Source organism: Eschrichtius robustus, chromosome X (genome assembly GCF_028021215.1).
Source record: "Eschrichtius robustus isolate mEscRob2 chromosome X, mEscRob2.pri, whole genome shotgun sequence".
Taxonomy (NCBI): Eukaryota; Metazoa; Chordata; class Mammalia; order Artiodactyla; family Eschrichtiidae; genus Eschrichtius; species Eschrichtius robustus.
The window spans coordinates 101,810,850-101,830,231 of NC_090845.1; the positions used below are offsets into that span (position 1 = coordinate 101,810,850).

At 34.9% G+C, this 19,382-nt stretch overlaps 1 protein-coding gene and 1 pseudogene across 1 annotated transcript in view; one reads left to right on the forward strand and one right to left on the reverse strand.

Annotated features, from left to right (window-relative positions):
* HTR2C (5-hydroxytryptamine receptor 2C) overlaps positions 1–19,382 on the forward strand; it is a 114,069-nt gene that overhangs the window by 53,807 nt on the left and 40,880 nt on the right. The window lies entirely within an intron of this gene.
* LOC137756963 (mitogen-activated protein kinase 6 pseudogene) lies at positions 1,924–4,040 on the reverse strand (annotated as a pseudogene).

A 19,382-nucleotide genomic window follows, 5' to 3' on the forward strand; every position in this document is an offset into this window, starting at 1 on the left:
CTCAGTTCCCCCTTCCTAGCCCTCGAGGTCAGGTGTTGGCTAACTACATCCATGTGCCAAATCCTGCTGACTACTGGTATTGATAAATAACGTTTTCCCGGAATACAGTCACACGCATTCTTTCAAGGATCGGCTATGGCTGCTTTCAACCTACAAAAGTAGAGTTGAGTAGCTGCGAAGACTAAAATATGTAATACTTAGCCCTTTACAGAAAATGTTTGCCATTCTCTGGTTTAAGATGCCGTTTGAAAATCCCAAGTTTTTCCTTGTTTGTTTTTTGGTTTTGTTTTGTTTCTCCATTGGCTTTCTTCTCTCTTAATTGCTGCATGTGAAAAAAAATAAAATGCCCTTCTACTCCATGTGTGCTTTTCTTTTGTCCAGTTTATTTATTTAATTAGTTTTTCATCTTATATTTCTCACTATACTATAAAATCATGAGAACAAGTATAATGTTTGCCTTCTGTATCATTATCTCCATCTACCTACTATATATTAAGAACTTAATATTTATTAAATACATAAATCAATGCCACATCAGTAAAACACCTTAAACTTATTTTGGAACAGGGAAGAGAATAAATCCATAAATTAATAAAATATACCAGTTCTCCTAAAATTCATTTCAATACATTTCTACCATATTAACAATTCATACTAATAATTTGAGTAATGTATTACTCTGAAAAGAACAAGCCTATTATACAATGTAGTAGTTACTTCAATACTTGGCTCCTGAAACATATTGTCACTGGTTTTGTGGGGTTTTTTGTTTTGTTTATTTTTACATTTAACCTAATTGTATTCATGCTTGCCTTGGGATGGGGAATAGGTCATTCAGTAAAAACATACAGTAGAAACAAAATATGTCTTATCATGTACAACTTTTAAACTACAATAATTATGTACCTTAATTACTTCCATGCACACACGTCTAACATTACAGTTTTCTTTTTAAATAAACACAATTAAGACTTCTAGGAGCATTTTATAATAAAGTAATTCCTAATTTTTCTTTGTAGATAGATTAAGTACCTCCAAAATACAAATTCCTATACACAGTGAGCGCTTTACTTAAAATGAATACTTAAGTAAATTAAGTACATGGACAGCCTTAGGATAAACTGACATATATTCAGCTAAGTAGACAACAAACCATAGTGCCAAATGGAAAAAGTGTATTTGCAAATAAATTTCAAAAACTAAGTTAACTTTTTAGAATTAAATACAGAAAATATATTGATTTGCTAAAATAAATAAGATGTGATGTAGTAACACTTCACTATAAAGAATGCATACCAGAACATTTATAAATGGTGAGTGAATCTTATTAAGAATAGTTTACTGCAATAAACGCTGGCTAAATAGAAGTGCATATTGTGAAGCACTATGGGTGGTATATGTTTTGCCATATACCTCTGTTACCTTGAGGTAGATAACACATGTGTACCAAATTCAGCATTCATTTTCAGTTGCTGCTGGTATCATGTGTTTTTAAGAAATGTGTACAGCATGAAAAACTTGAAAATACTCAAGAATGAAAAATATTTTAAGAAAAAAATAGATATTTTCATGCAATTATGTCCAGTCTCACTGTGTAAGTTTCAAGGCAAGACTTTTGTTTCCTGTAAAGCAGATCATTGTTCTATGAGAGAATGTTTTTTACTTGTCTTAGTGCATTTCTTTTGTCTCCTCCCGCATTGCATTATTTTGCTCTATTCTTTATTTTTGTGTGCAAATGACATGCCAGTTAAAATGAAAACCATCTCACATGTAGAAAAAAAGTCTGGATTTTAAAAACCAAGAAAAAAAATCCTTTCTAAATGACACCATCTGATTCAAGTAAAAAAATGACTTAAGCACTAGTAATAACAAAGACAAAACACATTTCATGAAGAATACAAAAAGAAATGTCTGCTGAGTGTTTTAGTTCAGATGCTTCAGAATGCTGCTGTATGTTTTATGAGAAATCTGAGGGGACGATTTCATAGCAGGAGGTGTTAATGTGGCCTGTATTGACTTAAGTGGTGACCCGACTGGACTGTGAAACTGTGGGATGCCTATGGGTTCAAGCTGCTTGTTAAAGAGGAACTCCCCACTGTTGTTCAGAAATCCTTCCTCACTTCCTCTCTCCCCAAGCTTCCCATCCTCTACCGGCTCAGTTTCTAGCATTTCAATATCTTCTTCCTTGCTAAAGAACTTGTCCAGGTAACTGGGGTAAGTGTTTTCCTTTTCAATTTGCTCATCCTTCCTTACATCACAACAAAACTGACTTATGAGAAAACAGTCCTCCCCATCACCCACAAACTGACTATCCCAAGAAGACTGGTACAAGCCTTCTAACTGAGCCAAATTGGCCATTCCTTTTTCCTGTTTTTCTCGGCTTACTGACTTTGATATCAAACTTTTCAATTCTAGTTGGGACACTGAGCTATTCAAGTCATTTAATTTGTCATCAACAGCAGTAGGCTCATGTTGTGAACTAAGTTGAATAGTTCCTGCAATAAAGGAATCAAAATCAAATCCCTGATTCTTTTCCCTTTCTTTTTCAGCTACTTGCTGTGATGCTACTGGACTTTAACCAATCCATTCCTTTCACATTTTGACTTGCCTTTCTTATCAGATTTTTCTTTGCTTTGTTCTTTCTGATAAGCGTGGGTTCATAGTAATGATTAACTTCACTCTCTCTCCAAACTAAGTTATCTAAGAATGATGATGACCTCGTTTTGTAGTTACCAGTATGGCTACACTCCAGATCACAATATTTGTTTTCATGATGATCTGGGTATTGCCAACAAGGCTCAGTAGAGTAATTGGTGTCAAAAGCAGGATCCTCCAAATACTTTTCACTATCTCCATCCAAATATTTTTGAGATCAACTTGTACTTCTTCATCAGTGACGTTGGACAGAGCTCTTGGGTCAAGCTGAACTTCATCAATATCAAAGTTGTTATGTATAGGCCAATCATGCTCTGCAAATTGACAATCATGGTACCCTTCCCAGTTATAAATGTGACTATGAGTTTCATCCATAAGCAAAATATCATCAACTTCATCTTTAATATGAAAAGGATGACCTGAAATTGGCTCATCCATTGGAAAAGAATAAATGCTCATGTAAGGATGAGAAAGCACTTCTGCTGTCAACCGATCCATGGGGCTAAATGTCAAAATTTGTTCCAGGAAATCTAGTGCTTCTCGACTGATTCCAGGAAGCAGCTGAGTTAAGGGTTTGTGTGGCTCAGTCATGTCATTTCTAATGTAAACTGGAATTATGCTGAGAAGCTCCTGTCAATCTTCCTCATGTACAACAGGAATAGACTCTAAAATCAGCTGCATCTGTTCAAGTTCATGTGTACCTGCAAAGAGGGTTTTACCAGGCAGCATTTCAGCAAAGATGCAGCCTGCAGCCCACATGTCAATGGCTTTAGTATAATTATTAGGAGAAAGTAAAAGAGGTGGTGATGTGTACCATTTAGGAACCAGTCCTTCAGAAAGATGACCTTTATGGGAATAATGGGGATCCATGATCCGTGCAAGACCAAAGTCACCTATCTTCAGCACCAAGTCTTCAGTATTAATGAAAAAATTAGCTGGTTTGAGATCTCTGTGCAGTACGTTTGCTGAGTGAATATATTTGAGCCCACGTAGCAGCTGATACATGAAAAGCCTGGCATGCTCTTCCAGTAACGGGCCCTGCTCCAGGACATTAGCCAAGTCTGCCTCCATGTACTCCTGAACAATGTAAACACTGTTCAGTTTGGCAAGAGAGCCCACATCACCTGTTAACGGGCTTCCACTAGGACCAAGAATTTCAAACACCTTCACAATGTTATCATGGTCAAGTCTAAGAATTTTGATTTCACGTAGAGCATGTTTGACACTCTGGGGATCAGTAAGGACAATTTTCTTGATGGCTACTCTTTTGTCACAGTCATTGTCTACAGCAGAAAAAAACCAAGCCATTGCCTCCACAACCCAATGGTTTTAAGTCCATATACCTAGAGCCCAGATTTCATGAGACTTTCAAATTTCTCTGCCATTTTGAAACCCTTACTATTGCCTCTTCCTTTCAAATTGTTTAACTTGTGTAAATAAGGAAGAAAATTGGCATCAAAAGGAAAGATCTTTCAAAAAGGTAGAAAAAGTAATAATTTTGCTTCCACAGCAAGGTGGTTTCATTGCATATGCCAGCCAGGCCTGTTGAGTTCCCCTTAGATTTAAAGCTCAAAAAGCTCTGCTCATACTGAGAATTAAAAAGATTGCAGTACTCATAGGTGAAGAAAGGGGCAGCAACTCTGCAGACATTTAAAGAAAACACTCAAGAAACTCAAACGGAATGAAATGACATACTATGCACTCAGATTTACTGTGCTGAAGGACTTAACATTTAACAGAAATGTGAATAAATATGCACACAACAGGCTTCTATGAACATTCTCCTCACAGTGCAGATACATTCAGTGTGGGACTGGGCCTGAGCGGCATCCTTCTAAGGTGCTGGTAAGCACTATTTCCGTTTTGCTTCTTTTCTTCCTTTGTTGCTGTATATTTCAACAGGAAGCCCTGGGGGCGGTTGGTTGACAAGATGTCTTTTGTTAGTGACCAGGTGGCTCCAGCTCACCACAATCCCAATCAAACCTACCGTCCATCTTACTCTGATACAACGGGACTTCTCCGACTCATCGAGGGAGTGCGGGGCCCACGGACAGCCCCCAGTGTCGGCTCAGGTCTCCGGCTGTGCTGGCGGCAGCGGCGTCTCCGAGGCGCGGTTTTGTGTTATTTTAAAGCAAATTTGTGAACGTTTTAGGGAAATTTTTTAAATGGCAATATTTTGATTGTAAACCACAACTTTATAAGTCATATATATGTAAAATATAGTTTGTTTTTATCTATGAAATTGTATGTCAATATTGCTTTCTTTTCCCCTTTAAGAAGCTTTAGAAGGAGTTTCTGTTTTCTGTTAATTAAAATTTCACAGTAACTTTTAATCTATTCTCATTATTCTGCAGAGTAAACTGTTTGAACAGAGAATAAATAAAAACCAAAAAGCTTTGCTAGAACTTAGGATGTGGGGATATTTGAAAATTGGGCATATGAAAGGCAGTGAATAAGTATTGGTTTCAACCTATGATGTAAAAGAAGGGAGGTCATGGGGGCATTCAAGGTTAATACCTGGAGTTCACTTGGAGATGTATTGAATATTTTTAAGCCTTGGGTATTTACAGCAAGTAATCAAAAGGATCACTAACTAGAGAAAGCAGATATGAGTATGGGTTACAAATTCACAAACAGCAGTTACTAGGGTGCTCTAATTAAGGCTGTAGATGGTGTCTCTTTGACGTAGCTACTTTGAGTGTTCTAAAATCATGATTGCTACTCAATGCTTTAAGAAATCTGCCTGATACCTGGCAGCATGTTGTTGACACTAGTATCAGTAGCTATTAATTTAGACTTGACTAGATTTTTAGTAAATATTAGTATATAAATTTAAGATAAAAGTAAATTGATTTTACAGGTTTTGTCCTATATCTTTAGTTTAAATATATTGTAGAAAATGTATCCCCCCAAATAGTAAATTAACCAGTAGCCACCAAAAAAGTTAGAAACATTGATCTAAAAATTTCAAATGATAAATTGTTCAGTTAGGGATAAGTTATTCATTACTTGGAATACTAATCTTTAAGAAAATGTGCATTTTAGTATTTATGAATATGTTATTAAGATTTAAAGGATTATTATAAAAAAGCATTATTCAAAAGAACATTTTAGGTTTACTTTGGTCTTTAGTGAACATTAGAATGATGGGGTGGTCATCGTATTTATCATTCAAGTACTTAGGAGAATTACCAAAATTTAATCCTGCTAGTATCATCAAGACTTGATAAATTATGAATCAGATACTTTTTTTTAAATGTATTTTCTCCTGTTGAGTTAGCAATCACCTTACATAAATGACACTGTCAAATAGGCTTTTTTTTTTCTTTTGAATATAAAGTACCAGATTATGGGTGTGCCTAATGTATTAAAATAAAGCCAAAACCAAAACCAAAAAATCTAGAGGCATAAATTTAAAGCCACAATAACATCTTATTCTCTTACCTGTATCGTTTCTTTTTCCCGCACTACTGTGCTAGGGTAGAGCCACATAGTACAAACAGCAGAATTTTTCATTAATGTATACTTGGTTAGGTAGAAAGCACCCGGAAAACACTCATTTCTTCTTTGTCCTTCTCCCTTTCCCACCCAAGATCCATAAAATTGCTGAGTCTTCCATTCTCTGGAGAAAATATAAACAGAGACATGGAAATCATTGCCATATTCCCATAGGGAAAGACTTAAAGCCAACTTGAAAGGAACTAGCTCAACTGCAAATCATAAGGAAAGCTCCAGGGTGGGTGGGTTGTGGGACTATTTCAGGGAAGCAAATCCAGGGTGTTATTCAAAAAGGTATTATACATCATATTGAGCCTTTCAGGTGTCTGGTCCTGGTGGAACTTCAGGTTCACGAATTTTTACAGGTAGAAAAGTTCTCAGAGCTGAGAGGCTTGAGATAAGAAAGTACATAATGCAAAATTTATTCAGCTGAAAGAACGAGGCCGACAGAATCTGTCTCTAGCTAAGTTTCTTATTTATTTCAGGATGTGGTAGTCAGACTGCATAGCCACAGAGCAGCGAGTCTCAGGATGATGCTTCTAGACCTATGTTTTTGGCAAATAACTTGTGATACATATAAGATGGTTAATTTCAACTGGGATAACCTGGGATAACTGGGATAAGTGTATGCAGCCCATCTAGGTTCTTCTAGCAATAGAATTGCCTCTACTGTAATATAAGAAGTCTGTGTTTATATTATTTAGAGTGGCTTATATAATTTAGAGGTTTATGTATTTATTTAGTAAGGGTCGACAAAATTGGAAGTGGAACTGGAGAGTGTAATCCATGATATATCTTGGCATCCATGTCAAGAGAATTTTCTCTTTTTATTTAAGTTGATGGAAAAGTATATTGTTAGAGATACGGGGTTTAAGTTTGAGTAAGAGGTGGGTTATTAGTTACCAGGCTTCTAGATCATGTAGGCCATTAGTAATCACAGCCAGTTCATCAGGAACAGAAGACCAGCTTGGAAGAGGTCACCCAGAAATGGTTCACACAAAGACACATCAAGCGACAAGCCCTTTGACAGAAACTGGAAGGAACTTCATGATGCAGCAGTTAACAGTCACATGGGCGGGGAGGTTGAACATCCTGCATAGTGCTGCCAGGAAATCCCTATTTTATACTAAGAGGGAGCTGGCTGGTTGCATATGTAGGATGTCCCATCTCCCCGCCCACATCGTCGAGACATACCAGACCGCCCACATCATCAGGACATATACCAGAAACACCACTCTGCCTCACTGAAGAACCATAAAATCTACGTGTCAAGGAAGTACAGATGCTGAGCTACATCACTAGAAAGGCATTCTGACAAATCTTCATTAGAGAATAGAGTACTGTTTTCTATGACCTTGGCTCATAAGAGACAGTGGGTGTATGAATGGATCTGTAAGCTCAGGGCCAGTAGGAAATTATTGAACAATAGTAGCCAGATGAAGGACCTGCAGAGTTCCCAGCAACTCCACTAGCCATACAGGTAATGCCTCCAGAATTGCACCTCCTCCTCTCAGCACTACACCAAGGTAGGTGAGTTTAGTAGTTGGACATATTTACTTAGGGTACTCAGAGACAGAGTAGATAGAGGGAGAGAGAATTTAATTCCTACTGCAGAGAGAAGCAAAGGTTATAGCCTAAAAAGCAGCCCAGAATTTTAGGTCTGAGTGTCAAGGTAATACTTTTTTAAATGTCTCAACTTCAGAAGCAGGAGATTTGGGTGCAGTGGCCCAGAGAAGATCCAGTAATTCTAAATCAAGTTCAAGTGGGTGCAAACACAGTCTAGTATCGGGGAAGAATCAAGTTGCAAGGGAGTGGGGGTGATTCCAAGGGAGAAAGTTAGTGGCATTCCCCAAAAGCATTTAGAAGAAATAATTGATGTAAGATGCAGTATCCAGTGATATCCAGGAGACTCCATCAAAGGCAAGGTGATAGGAAACACCAAGAACAGGGCTGAGCCCTTCAAAAACATGGGATAAGGAATAAAATAGTAAAGCAAAATCCAGCTTTACTGGATTTTATGGGCTAGACTCTTCTACTTCTGGATTCTCTAGGGAGGATAATCTCAGAATAAAAATAAGTCCATATATTTATTGGACTAATTTATTTATTAAATAAAATATATTTAAATGGAATAAATATAGCTTTATTAAAAATACACTGTCATACTTACTTTCTCAATTTTCTCCATAGACTGAAAATTTCACTATGGAGCTGTATATGGAAATTACTGATCTATAGGAGATGCTGATAATCAATTCTGTCAATAGCATCAACCTGAGTGACAGCCTAGGATGCCATTGAGTTTTCCAGACTTTAAGCTAGAGTCCACGTTAACCTGGCCATCTCAAAAGACTTTGGAGTTCTAAAAAGGCTTTATTCACTATGCATTCAAATCTGGGTTAAGTTTCCAGTAAACTGCCCTGGCTTTGGCAGTCTTCAAAGAGTGCAAGTGGACCAATGTTAGGCTACGGAAAAGGCTGACTCAGCTTTGGGGATTCAGAGCTCTTGTATCCTTTTTATTTTATTATTTTATTTTATTTTATTTTGTTTTATTTTATTTTATTCTCAGCAGCACACTCTCCACTGAAATTCTGGCCTCGGTGCATGGTTCAGGAAATTTGTGATTTCATGTCTAAGGACCCCAAAATCCCACAAAATTTATGGGCAAACCATTGTTTATAATTATAATTCCCTTATACCTGTCTATGGAGTCTATAGAGGTATTCCTTCTTTCATCACTGATATTGATAATTTGTGTCTTCTAGTTTTATTTTTCTCTCTCAGTCTGTCTGGAAGTTTATCAATTTTATCAATCTTTTCAAATAACCAACATTTCATTTCATTGAATTTTGCCTGTTATTGTCTTTCCTCAATTTCATTGATTTCTGCTTTTGTATTTATTACCTCCTTTCTTCTGATACTTTGGATTTAATTTTTACCCTTCTTTGTCCATTTAATATGGAAGCTTAGATCATGGATCTGAGATATTTTTTCTTTTCCAAAATAAACCATTAATGTTAGTAATTTCCCTCTGAGTACTGCTTTAACACCGTCACACAAATTTTGATGTTTTAATTTTCATTTAGTTCAAATTATTTTCTAAGTTAATTTATCTTCCTTTTTGAAACATGGATTGTGTAGACCTGTGTTAATTGCCAGATGCTTTGACTTTTTCAAGATATCTTTTTGTTACTGATTTTTAGGTTAATTCTGTTATGGTCAGAGAATATACATTGTATGATATCAATTATTTTAATTCCTCAAGATTTAATTTATGGCTCAGGATATGTTGTTTCCCAATCGATTTCCATGAGCTCTTGAAAAGAATGTGTATACTCCTATTGTTGGGTAGAGTGTTTTGTAAATGCCAATTTGTTGTAGTTTGTTTAGTGCTGTTCAGTTCTTTCATAGCATTGGTAATTTTCTGTCTACTTGTTATGTTAACTACTGAGGAAAAGATGTTGAAATCTCAAAGTATAATTGTGATTGTACTTTTTTTCCCCTAGGGAATGCACACTTTATTGATAGAGCTATAAAAAAATGTTAAGTTACTGGTTACTGTAAATGTCAGGACTGTGGTTAATTTTGGGGGGAGAAGGGTTTACAATTGGGTCAGAGCACATGGAAGGGCTTCTAAGGTGGCTGGAAAAGTGCTATTTCCTTTTTTTGGTAAAAGATACATATCATAAAATTCATCATGTTAACCATTTTTAAGCATACAGTTCAGTAACATTAAGTATATTCACACTGTTGTGAAGCCATTACCACTATCCATTTCCGGAATTTATCATTCCAAACTGAAACTCTGTACCCATTAAACAATAACTCCTCTTGCTCCCTTCCCCCAGCCCCTGGTAACTACCATTCTACTTTCTGTCTCTGTGAATTTGACTATTTTACGAACCTTATATAAGTGGAGTCATCATTCTGTGTCTGGCTTATTTCACTAAGAATAATGTCTTCAAGGTTCCTCCATGTTGTAGTATGTATCCTAATTTCATTCTTTTGAAGATGAAACAATGTTCCATTGTACATATATATGTGTGTGTGTGTGTGTGTGTGTGTGTGTATATACATATATATATATAGTGATTGTACTTTTGTTTTCTTTCTTTTTTTTTTTTTTGCTTCATGAAATTTGAATCTCTGTTATTAGGTGCATAAATCTTTACTATGGTTATATTCCCTTGAGGAATTGACACTTTTATCACTATAAAATGGTTTCTGTTATCCCTAGTAATATTCTTTGATCTGAAATTTACTTTGTCTAATATTAATATAGCAACTCCAGCATTCTTTGATTAGTGTTTGCATAGTTTATCTTTTTCCATTCTCTTACTATATATCTATCTACATTATATTTAAACTTGTAGGTTTCTTATAGACAGCATATAGTATTATTGTTCTTCTTTTTAATCCAATGTGGCTATCTCTTTAAATTGATACAAATTACACCTTATACCATTTACATTTAATGCAATTATTAATTTGTTTGTAATTATGTCTGCTATTTTATTATTTTCTATTTATCCCTTCACTTTTTCATTCCTTTTTTTCTATTTCTGAATAATTTGGTGGGTTCCGCATTTCATTTTAGTATTCCATTTTTATTGATCTGTTGAATTTTTACTATATTTCTCTGTACAATTTTTTAGTGATTGCCTCTTAGATCGACATATACATACCTAATCTGTCAAAATTTCCTTATAATTAGTATTTTATTCACTTCAAGTGAATATAAAAAACTTACAACCATATAGTCCCCTTGGCCCTCCCCCTTTTTGTTTTAATTGCAATATGGAGTACATCTATATACATTGAGAACCTTCAGATGATTTTATAATTTTTCTTTTTGACAGTCACATATATTTTAAAGATTTAAGAAAAGAAAAATAATTATTATATTTTCCCAGATTGTTTACCATTTCTGTTGTTCCTCACTTATTCTTTCTTTTTAAAACAGGAAACTTCATTTTTTATTAATTTTTATTGGAGTATAGTTGCTTTACAATGTTGTGTTAGTTTCTACTGTACAGCAAAGTGAATCAGTTATACGTATACATATATCCCTTCTTATTTAGATTTCCTTCCCATTAAGGTCACCACAGAGCACTGAGTAGAGTTCCCTGTGCTATACAGTAGGTTCTCATTAGTCATCTATTTTATTCATAGTAGTGTATATATGTCAGTCCCAATCTCCCAATTCATCCCATCCCCCCTTCTCCCCTTGGTATCCATAAATTTCTTCTCTACATCTGTGTCTCTATTTCTGCTTTGAAAGTAAGTTCAGCTGTACCATTTTTCTAGATTCCACATATAAGTGATATTATACAACATTTGTTTTTCTCTTTCTGACTTAGTTCACTCTGTATGACAGTCTCTAGGTCTATCCACATCTCTGCAAATGGCACTATTTCGTTCCTTTTTATGGCTGAGTAATATTCCATTGTATATACGTCCCACATCTTCTTTATCCATTCCTCTCTTGATGGACTTTTAGGTTGCTTCCATGTCTTGGCTATTGTAGATAGCGCTGCAATGAACATTGGGGTGCATGTATTTTTTTTTTGATTAAATGTTTATTCATTTTAATTTTGCCTTTTTAAAAATTTTGAAGCCAGTATATTGTGTTTTCCACGTCTGAAATATTTTTTCTTCTTTTTTTAAAAACATTATTTTATTATATTTTTATATAGCAGGTTCTTATTACTTATCTATTTTTACATATTAGTGTATATATGTCAATCCCAATCTCCCAATTCATTCCATCACCACCCTCCACCCAGCTTTCCCCCCTTGGTGTCCATACTTTTGTTCTCTAAATCTGTGTCTCTATTTCTGCCTTGCAAACCGGTTCATCTGTACCATTTTTCTACATTCCACATATATGCGTTAATATACAATATTTGTTTTTGTCTTTCTGACTTACTTCACTCTATATGACAGTCTCTAGGTCCATACACGTCTCTACAAATGACCCAATTTCGTTCCTTTTTATGGCTGAGTAGTAGTCCATTGTATATATGTACCACATTTTCTTTATCCATTCATCTGTCGATGGGCATTTAGGTTACTTCCATGACCTAGCTATTGTAAATAGTGCTGCAGTGAACATTGGGGTGCAGGTGTCTTTTTGAATTATGGTTTTCTCTGGGTATATGCCCAGTAGTGGGATTGCGGGGTCATATGGTAATTCTATTTTAGTTTTTTAAGGAACCTCCATACTGTTCCCCATAGTGGCTGTATCAATTTACATTCCCACCAACAGTGTAAGAGGGTTCCCTTTTCTCCACACCCTCATCAGCATCTGAGGGTTGTCTTTTCATCTTGTTTATAGTTTCCTTTGCTGTGCAAAAGCTTTTAAGTTTCATTAGGTCCCATTTGTTTATTTTTGTTTTTATTGCCATTACTCTAGGAGGCGGGTCAAAAAAGATCTTGCTGTGATTTATGTCAGAGTGTTCTTCCTATGTTTTCCTCTAAGAGTTTTATAGTGTCCAGTCTTACATTTAGGTCTTTAATCCATTTTGAGTTTATTTTTGTGTATGGTGTTATGGAGTGTGTCAATTTCATTCTTTACATGTAGCTGTCCACTTTTCCCAGCACCACTTACTGAAGAGACTGTCTTTTCTCCATTGCATATCCTTGCCTCCTTTGTCATAGATTAGTTGACCATAGGTGCGTGGGTTTATCTCTGGGCTTTCTATCCTGTTCCATTGATCTATATTTCTGTTTTTGTGCCAGTACCATATTGTCTTAATTACTGTAGACTTGTAGTATACTGTAAAGTCAGGAAGTCTGATTCCACCAGCTCTGTTTTTTTTCCCTCAAGATTGCTTTGGCTATTTGGGGTCTTTTGTGTCTCCATACAAATTTTAAGATTTTTTGTTCTAGTTCTGTAAAAAATGCCATTGGTTATTTGATAGGGAGTGCATTGAATCTGTAGATTGCTTTGGGTAGTACAGTCATTTTCACAATATTGATTCTTCCAATCCAAGAACATGGTATATCTCTCCATCTCTTTGTGTCATATTTGCTTTCTTTCATCAGTGTCTTATAGTTTTCTGAGTACAGATCTTTTACCTCCTTAGGTAGGTTTATTCCTAGGTATTTTATTCTTTTTGTTGCAATGGTAAATGGGATTGTTTCCTTAATTTCTCTTTCTGATCTTTCGTTGTTAGTGTATAGGGATGCAAGAGATTTCTGTGCATTAATTTTGTATCCTGCAACTTTACCAAATTCATTGATTAGCTCTAGTAGTTTTCTGGTGGCATCTTTAGGATTATCTATGTATAGTATCATACCATCTGTAAACAGTGACAGTTTTACTTCTTCTTTTCCAATTTGTATTCCTTTTATTTCTTTTTCTTCTCTGATTGCCGTGGCTAGGACTTCCAGAACTATGTTGAATAATAGTGGCCAGAGTGGACATCCTTGTCTTCTTCCTGATCTTAGAGGAAATGCTTTCAGTTTTTCACCATTGAGAATGATGTTTGCTGTGGGTTTGTCAAATATGGCCTTTATTATGTTGATGAAGCTTCCATCTATGCCCACTTTCTGGAGAGTTTTTATCATAAATGGGTGTTGAATTTTGTCAAAATCTTTTCTGCATCTATTGAGATGATCATATTGTTTTTATTCTTCAATTTGTTAATATGGTGTATCACATTGATTGATTTGTGTATATTGAAGAATCCTTGCATCCCTGGGATAAATCCCACTTGATCATGGTGTATGATCCTTTTAATGTGTTTTTGAATTCTGTTTGTTAGTATTATGTTGAGGATTTTTGCATCTATATTCATCAGTGATATTGGTGTGTAATTTTCTTTTTTTGTCTGGTTTTAGTGTCAGGGCGATGGTGGCCTTGCAGAATGAGTTTGGGAATGTTTCTTCATCTGCAAGTTTTTGGAAGAGTTTGAGAAGGATGGGTGTTAGCTCTTCTCTAAATGTTTGATAAAATTCACCTGTGAAGCCATCTGGTCCTGGACTTCTGTTTGTTGGAAGATTTTAATCACAGTTTCAGTTTCATTACTTGTGATTGGTCTGTTCATATTTTCTATTTCTTCCTGGTTCAGTCTTGGAGGTTATACCTTTCTAAGAATTTGTCCATTTCTTCCAGGTTGTCCATTTTTTTGGCATAGAGTTGCTTGTAGTAGACTCTCTTTGTATTTCTGCGCTGTTCGTTGTAACTTCTCCTTTTTCACTTCTAATTTTACTGGTTTGAGTCCTCTCCCTCTTTTTCTTGATGAGTCTGGCTAAAGGTTTATCAATTTTGTTTATCTTCTCAAAGAACCAGCTTTTAGTTTTATTGATCTTTGCTATTGTTTTCTTTGTTTCTGTTTCCTTTATTTCTACTCTGATCTTTATGATTTCTTTCCTTCTACTAATTTTGGGTTTTGTTTGTTCTCCTTTCTCTAGTACCTTTAGGTGCAAGGTTAGATTGTTTATTTGAGATTTTTCTTGTTTCTTGAGGTAGGATTTTATTGCCATAAACTTCCCTCTTAGAACTGCTTTTGCTGCATCCCATAGGTTTTGGATCATCATGTTTTCATTGTCATTTGTCTCTAGGTATTTTTTGATTTCCTCTTTGATTTTTTCAGTGATCTCTTGCATATTTAGTAACGTATTGTTTAGCTTCCGTGTGTGTGTGTTTTTTACATTTTTTCCCTGTAATTTATTTCTAATCTCATAGCGTTGTGGTCAGAAAAGATGCTTGATATGATTTCAATTTTCTTAAATTTACTGAGGCTTGATTTGTGACCCAAGATGTGATTTATCCTGGAGAATGTTTCATGTGCACTTGAGAAGAAAGTGTAATCTGCTGTTTCTGGATGGAATGTCCTATAAATATCAATTAAATCTGTCTGGTCTATTGTGTCATAAAGCTTGTGTTTCCTTATTAATTTTCTGTCTGGATGATCTGTCCATTGGTGTAAGTGAGGTGTTAAAGTTGCCCACTATTATTGTGTTACTGTCGATTTCCTCTTTTATAGCTGTTAGCATTTGCCTTATGTATTGTGGTGCTCCTACACTGGGTGCATATATATTTATAATTGTTATATCTTCTTCTTGGATTGATCCCTTGATCATTATGTAGTGTCCTTCCTTGTCTCTTGTAACAATCCTTATTTTAAAGTCTATTTTGTCTGATAGAGTATTGCTACTCCAGCTTTCTTTTGATTTCCATTTTCATGGAATATCTTTTTCCATCCCCTCACTTTCAGTCTGTATGTGTCCGTAGGTCTGAAGTGGGCCTCTCATAGACAGCATATATAAGGGCCTTGTTTTTGTATCCATTCAGCAAATCTGTGTCTTTTGATTGGAGCATTTAATCCATTCACATTTAAGGTAATTATTAATATGTATATTCCTATTACCATTTTCTTAATTGTTTTGGGTTTGTTTTTGTAGGTCCTTTTCTTCTCTTGTGTTCCCCACTTAGAGAAGTTCCTTTAGCATTTGTTGTAGAGCTGGTTTGGTGGTGCTGAATTCTCTTAGCTTTTGCTTGTCTGTAAAGCTATTGATTTCTCTGTTGAATCTGAATGAGATCCTTGCTGGGTAGACTAATCTTGGTTGTAGTTTCTTCCCTTTCATAACTTTACATATATAGTGCCACTCCCTTCTGGCTTGCAGTGTTTCTGCTGAGAAATCAGCGTTAACCTTATGGGAGTTCCCTTATACATTATTTGTCGTTTTTCCCTTGCTGCTTTTAATAATTTTTCTTTGTCTTTATTTTTGTCAATTTGATTACTTTGTGTCTTGGCATGTTTCTCTTTGGGTTTATCCTGCCTGGGACTCTCTGTGCTTCCTTGACTTGGGTGGTTATTTCCTTTCCCATGTTAGGGAAGTTTTCAACTGTAAACCCTTCAAATATTTTCTCAGGTCCTTTCTCTCTCTCTTCTCCTCCTGGGACCCCTATGATGTGAATGTTGGTACGTTTACTGTTGTCCCAGAGGTCTCTTAAGCTATCTTCATTTCTTTTCTTTTTTCTTTATTCTGTTCAGTGGAAGTGAATTCCACCATTCTGTTTTCCAGGTCACTTAACTGTTCTTCTGCCTCAGTTATTCTGCTATTGATTCCTTCTAGGGTATTTTTCATTTCAGCTATTTTATTGTTCATCTCTGTTTGTTTGTTCTTTAATTCTTCTAGGTGTTTGTTCTTTAATTCTTCTAGGTCTTTGTTAAACATTTCTTGCATTTCTCGATCTTTGCCTCCATTCTTTTTTCCAAGGTCCTGGATCATCTTCACTATCATTATTCTGAATTCTTTTTTTGGAAGGTGGCCTATCTCCATTTCATTTAGTTGTTTTTCTGGGGTTTTATCTTGTTCTTTCATCTGGTCCATAGTCTTCTGCCTTTTCATTTTGTCTATCTTTCTGTGAATGTGGTTTTCATTCCACAGGCTGCAGGATTTTAGTTCTTGCTTCTGCTGTCTGCCTTCAGGGGTGCACATATCTTTTTGATTTATGGTTTTCTCCAGGGATATGCCCCAGATTGGGATTGCTGGAACATATGGTAGTTCCATTTTTAGTTTTTTGAGGAACCTCCATAGTGTTCTCCATAGTGGTTGTACCAACTTACATTCCCACCAACAGTGTGGGAGGGTTCCCTTTTCTCCACATCCTCGCCAGCATTTATTATGTGTAGACATTTTGATGATGACCATTCTGACCGGTGTGCAGTTTTGATTTGCATTTCTCTAATAATTAGTGATGTTGAGCATCTTTTCATGAGTTTCTTGGCCATCTGTATGTCTCCCTGGAGAAACGTCTATTAAGGTCTTCCGCCCATTTTTTGATTGGGCTGTTTGTTTTATTGATATTGAGCTGCATGAGCTGTTTGTATATTTTTTACAAGTTTTCTTTCTTTCTGAAGATCATCCTTAAAAATTTTTAAAGTAAGTCTCCTAGCAACCAATCTCTTAGTTTCCCCTCCTATGAAAATCTCTTTCTTTCATATTCATTCTCTGAAGATATTTTCACTGGATATAAAATTCTGAATTGTGATTATACTGCCTTCTGGCCTCTGATGAAAGAGTCATTTTTCTCAGCTGCTTCAAAAGTTTTTTCTTTATCTTTTGTTTTCACCAGATTATTATGTATCTAGGCATGATTTTATTTGAGTTTAACCATTTGGGTTTTGCAGAACTTCTTAAATCTGTAAATTTATTTTTCATCAAATATGGAATATTTTAGTTATTTCTTCAAATAGTTTTTTTCTGTATCAATCTCTCCTCTCCTCAGATTTCAATGGCACAAATGTTACACGCATACATATGTCCCATAGGTCCCTACTATGTTCATTTATTTTTAATTTTTTCTCATTCTTGTTCAGTTTGGATAATTTCTATTGATCTGCATTCAGTTTTAATGACTCTTCATCTACCATATCCATTCTTCTATTGAGCCCACCTGGTGATTTTTTTCTTTCAGATTTTTTCTGTAGCTCTAAACTTCTCATTTGGTTCTTTTCATAAGTTCTATTTCTTATTTGAGAAGTCCTCTTTCTGTTAATCTCAACAACATCCACCCTTCCTTCACTGAGTATGGTTATAGTAGCTTCTTCAAGGGCATTGTAAAGACTGTCCTGTCCAATTTTTAAATTTAATGTAATTGAAATGTATTTAATGCATTACTGTTTACAATAATTGCTTTTGGTTTTTGTAAGTTATCAAATTTAAGGGGATTCCCTTTATCTCTATATAGTTAAAGTTTTAGTTAGGAATGGCTCCTGTATTTTATCAAGTGATTCTTAAAAATCTATTAAAAGATCATAAAAGTTCTTTACAGATTTTAATATAAGGGATTATATTGGCAGATTTTTATGATATTAAATTACCATTGCAGTCCTGGAATAAGTTTTGTTTTACTGTAATGTATTTTTCTTTCATTTTACTCTTTGCTGGATTCTATTTGTGAATATTTTGTTCGTAATTTTGAATCTATATCAATGAATGTTATTTGTCTCTAGTCTTATTTTTTCAGTATTTTGTAAGTTTTGATATTGACACTATTATTTTATGAAATGAATTAGAGAATTTTTAAAACTTTTTTGTGGTTATTCATCTTTTCATATATGTTAACTTAAAGACATCAATTATAACTTCTTTATTTCCATTCTAGCTTTGGGATTGCTTTACAGTCCAACTTTTCCACATTCCTTAATTATATTATCAGAATATTGGAAAATTATTATTTTTTCTGTGATGGGATTATAATCTGCAGGGTGGTGATATTCCTTTATACACTTAACAAATATTTATTGAGTGCCTACTTTGTGCAAGGCAAAGCTTGTCTCCATTATTTCATAGAAATAAAGCCCTTGTATTTTTTCATTTGCACAAATGAACTGAAATTTTACAGTGTCTATTTTTCAGTCTTTGCCATTATTGTCAATATTGGTGGGGATGCCTGTGATTTTTGGAGTTATTAAGGCTGATGTAATCTTTGAATGAATAAATGAATGACTGAATGTAGGAAAATGTCTTATGAAACACTACACAATTTTTACCTCTGGAAATAAGATTTAATCTCATTCAACTAATTGACCTCCCCCATGGAAATTATGCTATATGGCCTTTTTGCTATGCAACCTCCACAAAACTTTTCACATATTTCTTGTCTGGAATGTGCCTGATCACATAAATTTATCTAAAGAAAATACACTTTAATTCCATTGAGACAACTTGAAAAATCCATTTGTCTTCTTAAAAAGACAAATATGAAAACTAAATTTTCACTGAAATTCTAAATATTTTGAATTAACAGGTCTGTAGTGAAATCCAGGAAGGAATATATTTAATAAGAATCTTAGGGGATAATTGTGATCAGCCATAATTGTACGTCTTGTATGTTTGGAAGTAGACTTCTTGAAAACCCTGTACAAGGAATATTGTCCTCTATTATAAAAGCAATTGAATTTATTATTCAATAAGAAATAGTGTATGGTGATAGGAGGTACCTTAGTGTTCAGGAAAAAGTGTCAGATTTGGAGCAAAATTCTTTACTCACACTGTAGACTTGAACAAGTCTGAAACTTTGAGACACATTTTCCTCACACTGTAGGATAACAGAACTGACACTGCAGAATTTTTTGTGTTGTATGGAATATAACTAAAAATGAAGTACCTAACTAACACTGTGTTTGGTATATGACAGGTACTGTACAATAGCTATTGCCATTTTTGCCATTATTAAATATGTAACTGCTGAGAACTGACCAGATAGTGTA